This window comes from Mirounga leonina, unplaced genomic scaffold (genome assembly GCF_011800145.1).
Source record: "Mirounga leonina isolate KUSES-001 unplaced genomic scaffold, KU_Mleo_1.0 Mir_151, whole genome shotgun sequence".
NCBI classification, from domain to species: Eukaryota; Metazoa; Chordata; class Mammalia; order Carnivora; family Phocidae; genus Mirounga; species Mirounga leonina.
This window is the reverse complement of record NW_023270377.1, coordinates 56,867,759-56,882,200: the sequence shown is the minus strand read 5'-3', so window position 1 is coordinate 56,882,200 and position 14,442 is coordinate 56,867,759. Positions and strand designations below refer to the sequence as shown.

Here is a 14,442-nt window from a genome sequence, read left to right as displayed (position 1 = left end):
CAAAATAATCATCTTAGATCAACAAAAGACCAGTCTTCAGTGTCATCTTGCAAGATGGGTTACTTTACAATCTCCTCCACAGGACAGCATTTTCTGGTGTATGCCTTGCGCTCTGCCTGCAATGTGCGACCCCCAGACATAGATGTGGTCAAGGTGACACACAGCCTGCAATAAAGTTCCCACTGTTTTCTCCAACGTCCTCCTATGGCTGGTAATTATTTTGGTGACTGCCGCCCTCTCTTGATGCCTTGCCGTAAGTGCTCTGTTGGCCACTGTAATCTGCATATCCCTGTCCACATCCATAGTTCCCATAGTTATACCCACTCTAATCATAGCCGTGATAGCCACTGTAGTTTTGATCACCATGATAGGCACTATTGCAATTTCCATATCCTTGATCATAATAGTTATTGAATCCTTGGTTCCAGTTTTGGCCCCGATCTCGTCCACAACCCCTACTACCACCTGGTCCACCAGCTGCAGAACCTCTTCCTCCTTTTTGTTGTTGCTGTTGCTGCCTATATACCTCTTTGGGTTGTGCAACTTTGGTTTCACACTTCCCAGAACCAGTTTGTTGATAATCTCTCTAACAATGTCTTTACTGGCTCTTTGTCTGTTTATGTGATGAAACAAAATCCTCTTCTTTCATTTGTTTTTGTATCCATGGGAAGTTCAATATTTTCATTCTCCCCAAAAGACTCCAAAATATTCTTTAATTTGTTCTTCAGAAGTATTTGGGCTCAGTCCACCCACAAAAACCTTTTTGGGGGGTTCTTTCCCTTTTAAAGCTTTGGCCCTTTTGGGGTCTATCAATTTGCCATCCATTTTGTGTTCTTTCAGTTCCAAAACCCATCATCCTGCTGATTTTTGCTCACATTGATCTTGGATCCCTCTGCGAATTCCTCTATGTTGCTGTACTTGTTTGTGTCCTCCATGGTGGTGGAGTTGTAGGTGGGAGGGTGGGGGTAGGGGGTGGGGGGTGGGGGGCTGCTGGAGTGCAGTCCAGTCCTGGCAGTAGTGGTGGTAGAGCATTGTGTGGATCTGGATTTAAAATGTGAGCAGATGAGCTAGCCTCACATATTAATTCTCTTTTTTCAATGACCTTCTTCTCACTGCCACCTTGTACCTTACCACTTCCTGCTTAGTCTTCCATCTAATCTAATTCCTTTCAGTATCTTCCCATCCCATATTACTTTTCTGTGACAGTGGAATACTTTTTTTTTTTTTTTTAGTAGGCTCCATGCTGGGCATCCCCAACATGGGGCTTGAACTCCTGACCCTGAGATCAAGACCAGAGCTAAGATCAAGAGTCAGATGCTTAACCTACTGAGCCACCCAGGCACTCCTACTTTTAATCTCAAGTAACAGAAAACTCAAGACAGATTTAAGCAATGAAAGTGTTGTATTGGCTAATAAAACTAAAAAGACCAAGGTAGGAGTCCAACCATGTCATCAAAGACCTGACTTCTTTACCTTTCTCTGTTCTGCCCTCAGTTTTGTCAGCATGGCCCCAAACTTGGCTTCTCTTAAAAAGACAAAAAACAAAAAACAAACAAACCAAATCCAGAAATCCAAGTTTTATGTCTATATACCACCGTGCCCAGAAAGGAAGAGAGTGTCCTTTTCTTGGCTCTTCCAGAGAAGTCAGAGGGCTGCTTTTCTAGAAGCCCCATTACTGTAAAGGATATATTGCATGTTACTGGAAAAATTTAGTTCAGATGTCCTTCCTGAACCACACTCCATGCCCCAGAAATGGCATGCACTATGTGGCTTAGGTCTGGGTTACATGAACTGACCCTTGTGGAATGGGGAACGGGATGACCTGATGTATTTAAACCAATCTGAGACCATTCCTAGAGCTAGGAGTTCAACTGGCTTCTCCCTAAACATGTGAGAGAAGATGACATCTAACTGAAAGTATAGAAACTATGAAGAAGGAGGTTGGGGGAAATGGATGCTAAGTGACAAAGAAATGCTCCCTACCCTTTCACATGGTTACTTCAAAAATTCATAAAACAACATTTTTATTTTATTGCTCTGCTGCTGTAATCCAAGGACCAAATCTGGCCTGCCACCTGTTTTTATAAAGAAAGTTTATTGAAATACAGCCCCATTCATTTAAAAAGTATTATCTATGGCTGCTTTCAGACTACAGTGGAAGAGTTGAGTAGTTGTAACAGAGACCATATGACCTGCAGAACCTAAAATATTTATTATTTGGCTCTTTCAGAAAAAGTTTGCTGACCCCTGGCCTAGAAGATTAAATCTAAACTCATTCTGGATTTCAAAGCCCTCTATCGCCTATCCTCACTTTACTGATATAATTTAATTGGCATAATGCTCTGTATACAAACTCTTTAATCCAATCAGATTAGTTTATTCACCTACTGCAAACAGTGCACATTCAACCTCTACTTTTTTTATTTGTTCATGCTTTATCCAACCTGGAATGCTCTTCTTCAATCTTAACATATCTTTGAAGGCCCATCTCAAGTTTATGAAGTTTTCCATGTTACCTCTACCCACTCTGGAGCCTTCTTTCCTATATGTATTATTTCTATCACACTATAATGCATTTTGAGTCTACATATGTTTTACAAATATATGTATATGTCTTATCTACCCCATTAAATGCAAAACTCCTGGATATGAGAGTCTTGGTAAACAATACATTTTTGTAGTCCTTACAGAATTTCAAGCAATGCTGGACAAGAAGGCACTTAAGTAATACCTACTAGTCCTGTCAAACTATCTCATAGCCAGAATTAGTCCACTTCTTTGCACCCCCACAATACCACCCTGATCCAAGCTCCACCTACTCCCATCCAGCCTAATGCTATAGTCTCCCAAGTGCCCCTTGCGCCTTCTGACCCCCTACAATCTTCTCCCCACACAGTGAACACACTGACTTTAAATGTTTAAATCAGGTGATGTTATTCTCCTACTTAAACTCTTCTACCTGCATGACATATTTCAGAATAGAAGTTGTGATCTGTCTGTGCTTAAATCTCCCCATCCATCCCCTCTCACTTGGCAGTGATCACTCAGCTCCCATTTCTCTTAGTTCATCTGCCTGGAATATTTTCCCTCCAGGTCATGAATCTCTGGTTTCTCATAATTCTGTTCTCAGTTCTCTTCTTGCCTGACCACCCAATCTATACTGCCTCCAGTCTCCTGTGTGTCACCTTGGATCACATCATCCAGTTTCACCTTCTTCATAGCTCTGACTCAACAGACTATGTCTTGTTTACTTAACTGTTTCCCCTCTAAATGCGAGCTCCGTTGAGTTTACCTAATTTGTTCACCACTGTATTTCCAGTCCCTAGAGCAATACTCAGTGCATAAGAGGTATTCAGTAGCTCTTTGTGGAATAAATAAACAAAACCATTCATAGATTTATTTCCTTTTGAAATAGCAAAAGAGAACTTTTATTCATTTCCATAAAAATGCATTTACTAACCACCTTCTTTCATGATATTACCATAGGGTTTTGTACAAAGAAACTGTTCTTAGGGGTTATATTAGTTTCTTAGGGCTACCATAACAAATTACCACAAATTGAATGGCTTAAAACAACAAAAATGTATTCTTTCACTATTTGGGAGACCAGAAGTCCAAAATCAAAGTGTTGGCAGGGTTGATTCCTTCTGGAGGCTCTGAAGGAGAAACCATCCATGCCTGTCTCCTAGCTTCTGGTGGTTGCTGGCAATCCTTGACATTCTGTGACTTGTAGATACAGCACTCCAGTCTCTGCTTCCATCTTCACATCACCTTCTTCTCTCTTCCATCTTCTCTGTTTTCTTCTGCCTCTTATATGGACACTCTCACTGGATTTAGGAACTACCCTAATCTAGGAAGAGCTCATCTTGATTCTCAACTACTTACATCTGCAGTGATCCTGTTTCCAAATAAGGTTACATTCTGAGGTTCTTCATGGACATGAATTTTGGGGGGATGCTATTCATCAGGGATTTACAGTACAATACAGAAACGAATAGTGTACTTTTGCTGTAGTATAGTGCACATAGGTTGTTTTTTGGTAATCAGCAATCATCTCCCTTACCAGGAACATCCCAGTTTCCTATTGGGGAATTTTTGTCTCTCCCTCTATTGGCAATCTTGGTAGGGACGTAAATTAATATTCCTCACCTCACTGCAGTTAAGGAGCCACATGTGACAAACAGAAGGGAAGACAGCCAGAGTCCTGGGATATTTTATTTTTTCAAATTTATATTTCTTTATATTTTAATAAGCTTTCAAGATATGCTTTTACTCCATAGTAAGTTTCCCTTGATTTTAGCACTAGAAATCTGTGAATGCACAGAGCACATTAGGCAATCTGGACTCTTGGAACTTTTTAAAAAAATATTTATTTATTTGAGAGAGAATGAGTGGGGAAGATGGGCAGAGGGAGAGGGAGAAGCAGACTCCCTGCTGAGCAGGGAGCCCAATGTGGGGCTCAATCCTAGGACCCCAAGATCATGACCTGAGCCAAAGACAGAAGCTTAACCAGCTGAGCCACCCAGGTGCCCCTGGACTTTTGGAACTTTTAATCTTGAGTAGAGGTACACAGGGATGGGAAGTAAAGGGAGTGCATACATTGGAATAGCAGCACCTTGAAAAGATCTGGAAATTATTCTTGTTGCCTGGACTCCAAGAGCTGTCCTCATTCCTGTTTTGTGTCCAGGCCTGGCCCACCAGCCTCCCATCTATCCTGTGAGTTCCTGGCTAGCCAGAATCCATTCCTATCATTCTCAACCAAAGAAACTCAATTGTTAAGCTGAGATCCAAGATCTTTTTGGTACTGGTGCAATTTTGCATATTTAGCTCTGAGTTCTGACATGATGAGTTTACTACTACATGAGATACTACCTTCAAAATGTCAGTTTCATCCCAGCCCTACAAATTAGTTTATTCACCTACTGCAAACCTATTAGTTTATTCACCTACTGCAAACAGTGCACATTCAACCTCTACTTTTTTTAAGTAGACAGCATATTAGCATTTTTATTAACTTATTTATAACCCATCTTGTTCCAAAAGGACTTTATTGTGTTAAATTATCCTACAAAGGTAAAGCAAGAAAAAAAATACATTCAAAATAAGTGAAAATGAGACAGAAGAGAATAAAGGTAGAAAAGTGAGATGGAGCCACGAGTGAACCTAATCCATACAATGGTTACTGTGAAGGCCCAGACAATAGGTAGAAGAAAGATGCAATAATATGACAGGGCCTACCGGCTACGGTTGCCATGGTACTTGGCAATAATATTTTCTACTTGAAATAATACCTTCTCAACTTGCATTTCTGTTAAAAGAGCTTGCAGTCTCTCCATAGTAAAGTGGGGTCATGAGATAATTAAGCAACTTGCCAAATAGGAACTGCCCAACCAAATGCCAGAAAAGAGGATACACTTGCTTAAAGTCATTATGTTTTCACTTTAAAGATGGTAAAAATATACTGAGACCTCTGCTTTCCATTTCTTTTTTGTTGTTGTTGTTAATATTACTCAAAATAATTTAAGCTGTAGTGTCTTTTTAAAAATTAATAATTTATCTTGCTTTACACAATATTGGGCCTTGGAAACCTTTATTTTATAAAATAGATTTATTTTTACAAGTTGAAATGTTTAGGTTTATTTATTTATTTTTTTTTTAAGTAAGGCCTAGACCCATTGTGGGTCTTGAACTCATGACCCCAAGATCAAGAATTACATGGTCGGGGCGCTTGGGTGGTTCAGTTGGTTAAGTGTCTGCCTTCAGCTCAGGTCATGATCCCGGGGTCCTGGGATCGAGCCCCACATCGGGCTCCCTGCTCAGTGGGAAGCCTGCTTCTCCCTCCCCCACTCCCCCTGCTTGTGTTCCCTCTCTCGCTATCTGTCAAATAAATAAATAAAATCTTTAAAAAAACTAAAAATTTAAAAAAAATTTAAAAATAAAGCCCGTTAAAGAAAAAAGAATTACATGGTCTATCAACTGAACCAACCAGAGACCCCTAAAACTGAAATGTTTTAAATAGAATAGAGGAACTGGCTATTTAAAAGAACACATATAGTCAGTCTTTCTGCAAATCAAACATTACTTTTTTATTTATTATTTTAGTGATGTGGGGTTTTCACATGTTATAGAAATGTTAGTTCCCCTCTTGTAGTTTTTATAAGGAAGTGCAGCCTAGATTTTAAATGCAAACACTGCATAAAGATATTACTCATACATAGTAACATAGTAAACACAATCATAAGATACGGATCTTCATTATTGTAATGAAGATTTTCCTGTTTTAATATTTATTGCATTTTTCCCCCTACCAAACCTTTTCCAAAAAGAATCTGAGGTAACTATTGAATATATCACAAGTGCCACCTAGTGCTTTCTTTGAAAATAACTTTTTTTTTTTTTTTTTTAATTTTCAGAAACAACAAAACAAGATGTAGAAGGCCTGAATTCTCAGGACAGAGTCTGTTTAAATAGCCCTGCTTTCTAAAAAAAAAAGTCTGTTTTCAATCAAAAAAGGCTTTGGGGGCGCCTGGGTGGCTTAGTCGTTAAGCGTGTGCCTTCGGCTCAGGTCATGATCCCAAGGTCCTGGGATCGAGTCCCACATAGGGCTCCCTCCTCCGCGGGAACCTGCTTCTCCCTCTCCCACTCCCCCTGCTTGTGTTCTCTCTCTCGCTGTGTCTCTCTCTGTCAAATAAATAAGTAAAATCTTAAAAAAAAAAAAAAAAAAAAGGCTTTGAAAGAAGAATTTGGAAATGAGTTTCTTTGCTAGTAATCAGATCACCCAATACTGCTTGGTTTTAATTTTGAATAGGTATAGATGGAATTAAGTAAAAGATGCTAAAGAAGGGGAAAATAAAGACATTTCATTAAAGAAGTAGCAGGAATATTTTCAAGAAGTATTTTCTTCCAATTCCCAATGGGAGCTGACGTCCCATCAAAGCTCTAATTCCATCATCGTTATTTCATACCTCAAGTCACTCTCATTTCCAGTGTCCCTTATACTTAAGGCATTGAAACATTGTCATCATTATTGTCATCGTACCACCATCGCCAGCACAAGCACGAGCTGAGGGATTGTCGTCGTAGGCCCCAGGCAGAGCCGGTGTCAAGGAAACATACACAAGCTTCAATCTCCACCATCAGGGAGCCTAATACTAACTTGGAGGGAGGAAGAAGAGGAAGAGGAGCAGCACTAATGAAAAGCTATCACCCTTTTTCCAGTTCACAGACCATTCCCACCCTTTACCCACTCCTGAGTATCTGAGTCCTGTAGTCCTCTTTTGAAATGCCTTTCTGATGTGTTCTTTTCCTTCTCTATTGTCTGTTTATTCCTTCACTTCATGCCTGGAAAATTGCAACAGACTTATCCTTTGGCTTCCTGCCTCTCCTACTGCCAGGCTAACATTACTAAAATGCTGCCTTTAACTTTTCATTCTTTTCCTCAAGAACCAGCTATGGCTGTCGGTGCTCACCAGACCATGGGCTTAAAGCTTTGAAGGCCTTCTGAAATTTACATGGACTTTATCGGTTGGATATACACTCTAGCGCTAAATTTTCATCCCAAAGGGCAGGTCTTCTGTTTACTTTGGAACTAAAGTCAGGCTGAACTTTCATTTCCTTTTTTAAATTGTGTGGGTTTTTTTCCTGGTATTTCTACTTGCCCTTTTTTTTTTTTCTTTTTCTTTTTTTGGTCTCTTGTGCCATTTGCCTTTACAATATTAGTTACCCTATCACTTATGATCATTCCTTTCCTCCACATACCTTTTTTTTCCTGATGGCCTCTCTCATGGGTATGGGCATCACAGTCTCCTCCAATATCTCCGGGTTGTGTTTTCATCTTTTTTTTAAAAGACTTTATCTATTTGTCAGAGAGAGAGAGACAGAGAGAGTGTGCACAAGCAGGGGGAGCGGCAGGCTGAGGGAGAAGCAGACTCCCCTGCTGAGCAAGGAGCCCGATGTGGAACTCGATCCCAGGACCCCCTGGGATCATGACCTGAGCCCAAGGCAGACGCTTAACCAACTAAGCCACCCAGACATCCCGATGACTGCTTTCATCTTGCTCCACAACAAGTTACATTGGAACTTCCCTTTCTTGCTCTTTGGGCTTATTTCTCCGTTTCCTAGGTCACTGATCTTCCCCTTTCTTTTGTCCTTGTTTTGCAGAATATTTTCAAGCAACTTTCCAAAAATGAGCACATAACAGGTAAATGTTCCAAGTCCTTGCATGCCTGAAAATGTCTTTTTTCCATCTTCACACTTAATTGTGTTTGGCTAGGTACAATATTCTAGTTTATAACCATGTTACAAAAAATACTTGTGTTTTAGTACATGGGTTGCTGAAGAGAAGTCTGATGTCATTTTGACTCTTGTTCTTTTGTGATGTGGAAGATAAATTGTTCCTATTTCACTGGTATCAAGTCAAATCCTAACAATTCATTTTTCCAGAGTGAAACTGAATCCCACAGGTCTGTGCTCTGCTTTTAATGCTTACTAATGAAATTTCAGAGCCTGGCTCTGGAAATACAGTACTTCATAATTTTTTAAAAACTAACAAAGAGATGAAAAGATGTTTCTTCTCTGCTGCAGCAAAGGGAGAGATGGCCTTCCTTATGTTAAAACTTGGTCAAAGGAGCCAATGAGATATGGTGTTAAATGTGAACTCTCACAAGGACATTTGTCTTGTTTCCTATGTGATATGAATCTTGCACAAATATTCACAATTGTTATCAGCTCCTTCTGTCCTCTCTAATACAAATCTATTATTGGAATTGTCATTTGAACAAAGGAGTCTTGTAGATGCTAGACATCTTAGAAATTGTTGCCAAGTTATGTGAACATAACTTTTAATGACACTTGTAATTCTGTGTTACTTGCTAAGACTTGTTAAGATGGTCTTATTTGTTGCCCTGGTGCTAATGTTCTAGTCAACACTTATGTTCCCAAGTGGTATAAACATTGTCAGAGTTATTCTGTCAAATCAGAAGAGGATACTTGGCTCTCTGCTCTTCCTGTTTGCATAATGGACAAATAAAAGTCTACTGTGCTAGAGTGCTTCATGTAACAAAGAGTTTAAATTTTGTCTCATTTACATTTCCACAGTTGCTTCAGCACCATGGACCAAAGTGACAATTTCTCAAACCAATAGTAGTTGGTTTTATAAGATATTCCATTTCTAATACCTGAGGGCTATTCAAAACATGTGGCCTTTTCAGTCATTTGCAACATGTATCATTTCAGTGTGCCTCAGGAACTTTGGGAGGGGAAAAGAATATTTGATAACTATATAAAAAGGCAAAGTGGCAGTTCCTTAAATTAAAAAAAAAAAAATCTTACTTCCCCCTCCAGACACACACCAAGGTCCAGGAGGACAATGTCCCAGAATATTCTTCTAAAGATGGTGAAAATCTTCCTGCCACAACCAAAAGTGTTTCCTGTATTACCATAGTATTAAATCTTTACTATATCCATTGTTATATAGAGTAATCAGTTCTAGGACATAGATCAATAGAAAAAAATAGTACTGTGGAAAGGAAAATTTCCTCAGATCCATATGAACATCCATATCATCATTGAAAGTGATCAAATAGACAATGGATAAATAGAACAGAATAGAGTCCAGAAATAGAGGATCACTTGATTTATCACAAGGGTGCCAAAACATGGTATAGGTTCAGAGGAGGTTTGCATTTTAAAATTGGATAGACATTATCAAATTATGCATCAGAAAACTTACACTAATTTATGCTCTTACTAACATGGGTGAAGAGCACTTCATGGCCTATTCATGTAAATGTTCAAGGACGTTTGAAAAGAATGGATATTCTGTTTATTGAGCACAGAGTCCTCTTTCTATGTGTGTATATAATGCAATGCATTCATTATTCAAGCAACAAGTATTTACTGAATGCCTCATATATTTTAGGTACTGCTCGAGGCTCTTGGGATTTGGCTGAAGGCAAAATACCTACTTTCTTGGAGCTTACATTCTTGGGGAGAGGGAGACAGATAATAAATAGAAAAATAATGTAATTTTATAGGGTTCTAAATTGCATGAAGGAAAAACCCAGGAAGATAAGGGGTCAGAGAGAGACTAAGGATGAGGGCTCTAGTTCACATGGAGAGTCAGGGGAAGCCTCTTTGTAGAGGTAACTTGCATAATGAGAAGGAGGAAGCCAAGCAAAATTGGAGGGGAAGATATGTCCTAGGTAGAAGCTCAGGGAGTGTGAGGGCCTTGGGCCCGGAAATTGGTTGGTGTGGGAGAGACTCAGAGATGGGCCAGCATGTCTGGAGAGTGTAGGATTGATGCTTAGAGAGGTAGGCAGGAATTAGATCATGCTGGCCTTATTGCTTAGAGCAGGACATCTAGATTTTTTACATTGTAATGGGAAGCCGCAGAAGGGTCTTCAGCACTGATGTGGCATGGTCTGATTCATACTTATAAAAGATAATTATTGTGGGGAAGTAAATGGGGTGGGTGGGAGAAAGGAAGCAAAAAGACACTTAGTTGTGATCAGAGGGACAGTAGCTTGGGTTAGGTGGTAGGTGGAGAAGTGGCGAATGTGACCAAAATTGGGGTGCATCTGGATGATAGAACAGGACTTGCTGTTGGTTTGGATGTCACAGTGGGGTGTGGCTAAGGGGAGGAGAGGGTCAAGGATGATTCCTAGTTTTGGTGCCTAAACAACCGGGTAAGTGGTGGTGGCACCAGCTGAGATAGAGATGGCTGGGTAGGGAGACAATGGGGACAGTGGAAGAAAATGGTGTGTGTAAGTGCAGCAACCCAGCGTCCACCAACAGACAAACAGATAAACAAAATGTAGTATCCCCATTCAATGAAATCGTATTCAGCTATGAAAAGGAATGACATACTGATACATGCCACAACACGGCTGAACCTTGAAAACATGCTAAGTGAAAGACACAAAAGGTCACATCTTATAGGATTCCATTTATGTGAAATAGCCAGAATAATCACATCTGTAGGGTCAGGAAGTAGGTTAGCGTTTACCAGAGAGGGGGAAGGGATACAGGGAGTGACTGCTTAATGGAGGTTTGCATTTGGGGTGACAAAAAAGTTCTGGAGCTAGACAGTTGAGGTGGTTGCTCAACATTGGGAATGTACTAAATGCTGTGGAATTGGTCACTTGCAAATGGTTAATATGGTAAATGTTGTGTGTAGGTTCCATTGATCATTCATTCTACAAAGATTTTAGGGAGTTGAGTTCCTACCATCCAGGCATTATTTTAAGTGCTGAGATTTGGTGGTGAATGAAGTTTGATGCTGGAATTTTATTTTTCAGTAACTCTTAACTTCTGAATGCTCTTGCAGTATGTAGGCAAAATATTCCCAAATATTCCTGAATATACCAAATGAACCACCACCCCTTTCTCTTTTTTTTTATTATGTTACGTTAATCACCATACATTACATCATTAGTTTTTGATGTAGTATTCCATGATTCATTTTTTGCGTGTAACACCCAGTGCTCCACACAGAACATGCCCTCTTTAATACCCATCACTAGGCTAACCCATCCTCCCACGCCCCTCCCCTCTAGAACCCTCAGTTTGTTTTTCAGAGTCCATCATCTCTCATGGTTCATCTCCCCCTCCGATTTCCCCCCCTTCATTCTTCCCCTCCTGCTATCTTCTCCTCCCCCTCCTCCTCCTCCTCCTTCTTCTTTTTTTTAACATATAATGTATTATTTGTTTCAGAGGTACAGGTCTGTGATTCAACAGTCTTGCACAATTCACAGTGCTCACCATAGCACATACCCTCCCCAATTTCTATCACCCAGCCACCTCATCCCTCCCACCTCCCACCACTCCAGCAACCCTCAGTTTGTTTCCTGAGATTAAGAATTCCTCATATCAGTGAGGACATATGATACATGTCTTTCTCTGATTGACTTATTTCGCTCAGCATGATACCCTCCAGTTCCATCCACGTTGTTGCAAATGGCAAGATTTCATTCCTTTTGATGGCTGCATAATATTCCATTGTATATATATACCACATCTTCTTTATCCATTCATCTGTCGATGGACATCTTGGCTCTTTCCACAGTTTGGCTATTGTGGACATTACTGCTATAAACATCAGGGTGCATGTACCCCTTCGGATCCCTACATTTGTATCTTTGGGGTAAATACCCAGTAGTGCAATTGCTGGATCGTATGGTAGCTCTATTTTCAACTTTTTGAGGAACCTCCATACTGTTTTCCAGAGTGGCTGCACCATCTTGCCTTCCCACCAACAGTGTAGGAGGGTTCCCCTTTCTCTGCATCCCTGCCAACATCTGTCGTTTCCTGACTTGTTAATTTTAGCCATTCTGACTGGTGTGAGGTGATATATCATTGAGGTTTTGATTTGGATTTCCCTGATGCCGAGCGATGTTGAGCACTTTTTCATGTGTCTGTTGGCCATTTGGATGTCTTCTTTGGAAAAAATATGGAATGCTTCACGAATTTGCGTGTCATCCTTGCACAGGGGCCATGCTAATCTTCTCTGTATCGTTCCAATTTTAGTATATGTGCTGCCAAAGCAAGCACACCACCCTCTTTCTCTTAAGATGAAAATTTTATTCTGATCTTGTTTTCTTTCAGGTCAGGTCTGTCTATTTGACTCACATGATGTTGGTTTTCCTTCATGTCTGGTGATCCTGTGTTATACTTTTCTTTTACAAATGAAGAACTAGGTCAATTCTTATAAGTAAGTGGCTTAGATTTTATCTGCTTTTGTGTGAGTGTGCTGACAGGCCTCTCCTCTGAATGCAAGATCTGATATAAATTCTACATAGGTATGTAGGGACTGTCCCCAGGAAGTATTTGATTAAAGATAAATGGGTGTGGAGCAGGCACATAGGATATTTTTTATCAGTTGGAATTCTTTTTTCTTTAGATTACAAATTTTTATTTTACTTTATTTTTATTATTAAAGTATAATTGATATACAGTATTATATTAGTTTCAGGTATACAACATAGTGATTTGACACTTTTGTGCATTACTCAGTGCTCATCATGTAAGTGTAGTCACCATCTATCACCATACAACATTATTACAGTATTATTGACTATATTCCCTGTGCTGTACTTTTCATTTCCATGATTTATTTGTATCATAACTGGAATTTTGTACCTCTTAATTACCTTTATCTATTTCACCCATTCCCCCACCCACCTTCCCCCTGGCCACCACCAGTTTATTCTCTGTTTAATGATTTTAACATGAATACCTTTATTGAATCACATCATTTTAAATTTACAAATCTAGGGGTGCCTAGGTGGCTCACTCAGTTCAGTTTCTAACTTCGGCTCAGGTCATGATCTCAGGGTCCTGGGATTGAGCCTGTGTCAGGCTCTGCACTCAGGGGAGAGTCTGCTTGTCCCTCTCCCTCTCCTTCTACCCCTCCCCCCACTTGTGCTCTCTCTCCCTTTCTCTCTCTCTCGACTAAATAAATAAAATCCTTAAAAAATACATTTATAAATCTAGAAGTCATTGTATAGTGTTATGAATAAATGATATTTGTATTATATTTATAGGAAACATTCAGAAAGTTGGTGGGTTTTTGTTGTTTTTATTTTTTTGAGAGAGTGAGCGGGGTGTGGAGGGGCAGAGGGAGAGGGAGAGAGAGAGAATCTTAAGCAGGCTCCACGCTCAGCTTGGTGCCTGACGCAGAGCTCCATCTCATGAGCCAGAGATCATGACCTGAGCTGAAGCCAAGAGTCAGATGCTTAATCGACTGAGCCACCCAGGCAGCCCCAGAAAGTAAGTTTTTTAATAACTGCTTCGAATTTGTTTCTTCCAAATTTCACGTAGATCTCTAGAAATGTATTATCATAAATCAAATTCTAGCTTCGGAAAAGAACATGTTGCCTTAGCTTATCTTTTCTTTAATTGAAGTATAATTAACATACAATGTTATATTAATTTTCAGGTATACAACATAGTGATTCAGCTATCCTGTACATTACTCAATGCTTACCACACACAGTAAGTGTAGTCATCATACAATGTTATTACAGTATTATTGACTATATTCCCTGTGCTGTACTTTTCATCTTAGTAACTTATTTATTTCATAACTAAGGAAGTTTGTACCTCTTAATCACCTTCATCTATTTCACCCACCCCCCACCCACCTCCCCCCTGGCAACCACCAGTTTGTTTTCTGTATTTAAGAGTCTGTATCAGTCAGAATTCTTGATTATAAGTAACAGAAACTAGCTCTGGATAATTTATGCAGCAAAATAATGTATTGGCTGGCTATTGAGTAGCTTGCAGAATTGACTGGAAGGTTGAACATCAGGCTTGGAAAACCGGCAGGAATCAAAGGAACCACAGGCAAGGACACTCAGCTGGAACAGTCTGGTTGGGTCATCGCTGCCAGCCTTTGTGGGTATCCCTCCAGATTCAGGTTCTGGTGGGACAACCAGTACTCCA

At 39.9% G+C, this 14,442-nt stretch overlaps 1 non-coding gene and 1 pseudogene across 1 annotated transcript; both read right to left on the bottom strand.

Annotated features, from left to right (window-relative positions):
* Positions 1–202: 202 nt before the first annotated feature.
* Positions 203–956, bottom strand: LOC118011805 (annotated as a pseudogene).
* Positions 957–12,442: 11,486 nt separating this feature from the next.
* On the bottom strand, positions 12,443–12,549 carry LOC118012693. Its single transcript, XR_004679766.1, has one exon. It is a non-coding gene; the product is annotated as a U6 spliceosomal RNA (small nuclear RNA).
* Between the last annotated feature and the right edge of the window lie 1,893 nt (positions 12,550–14,442).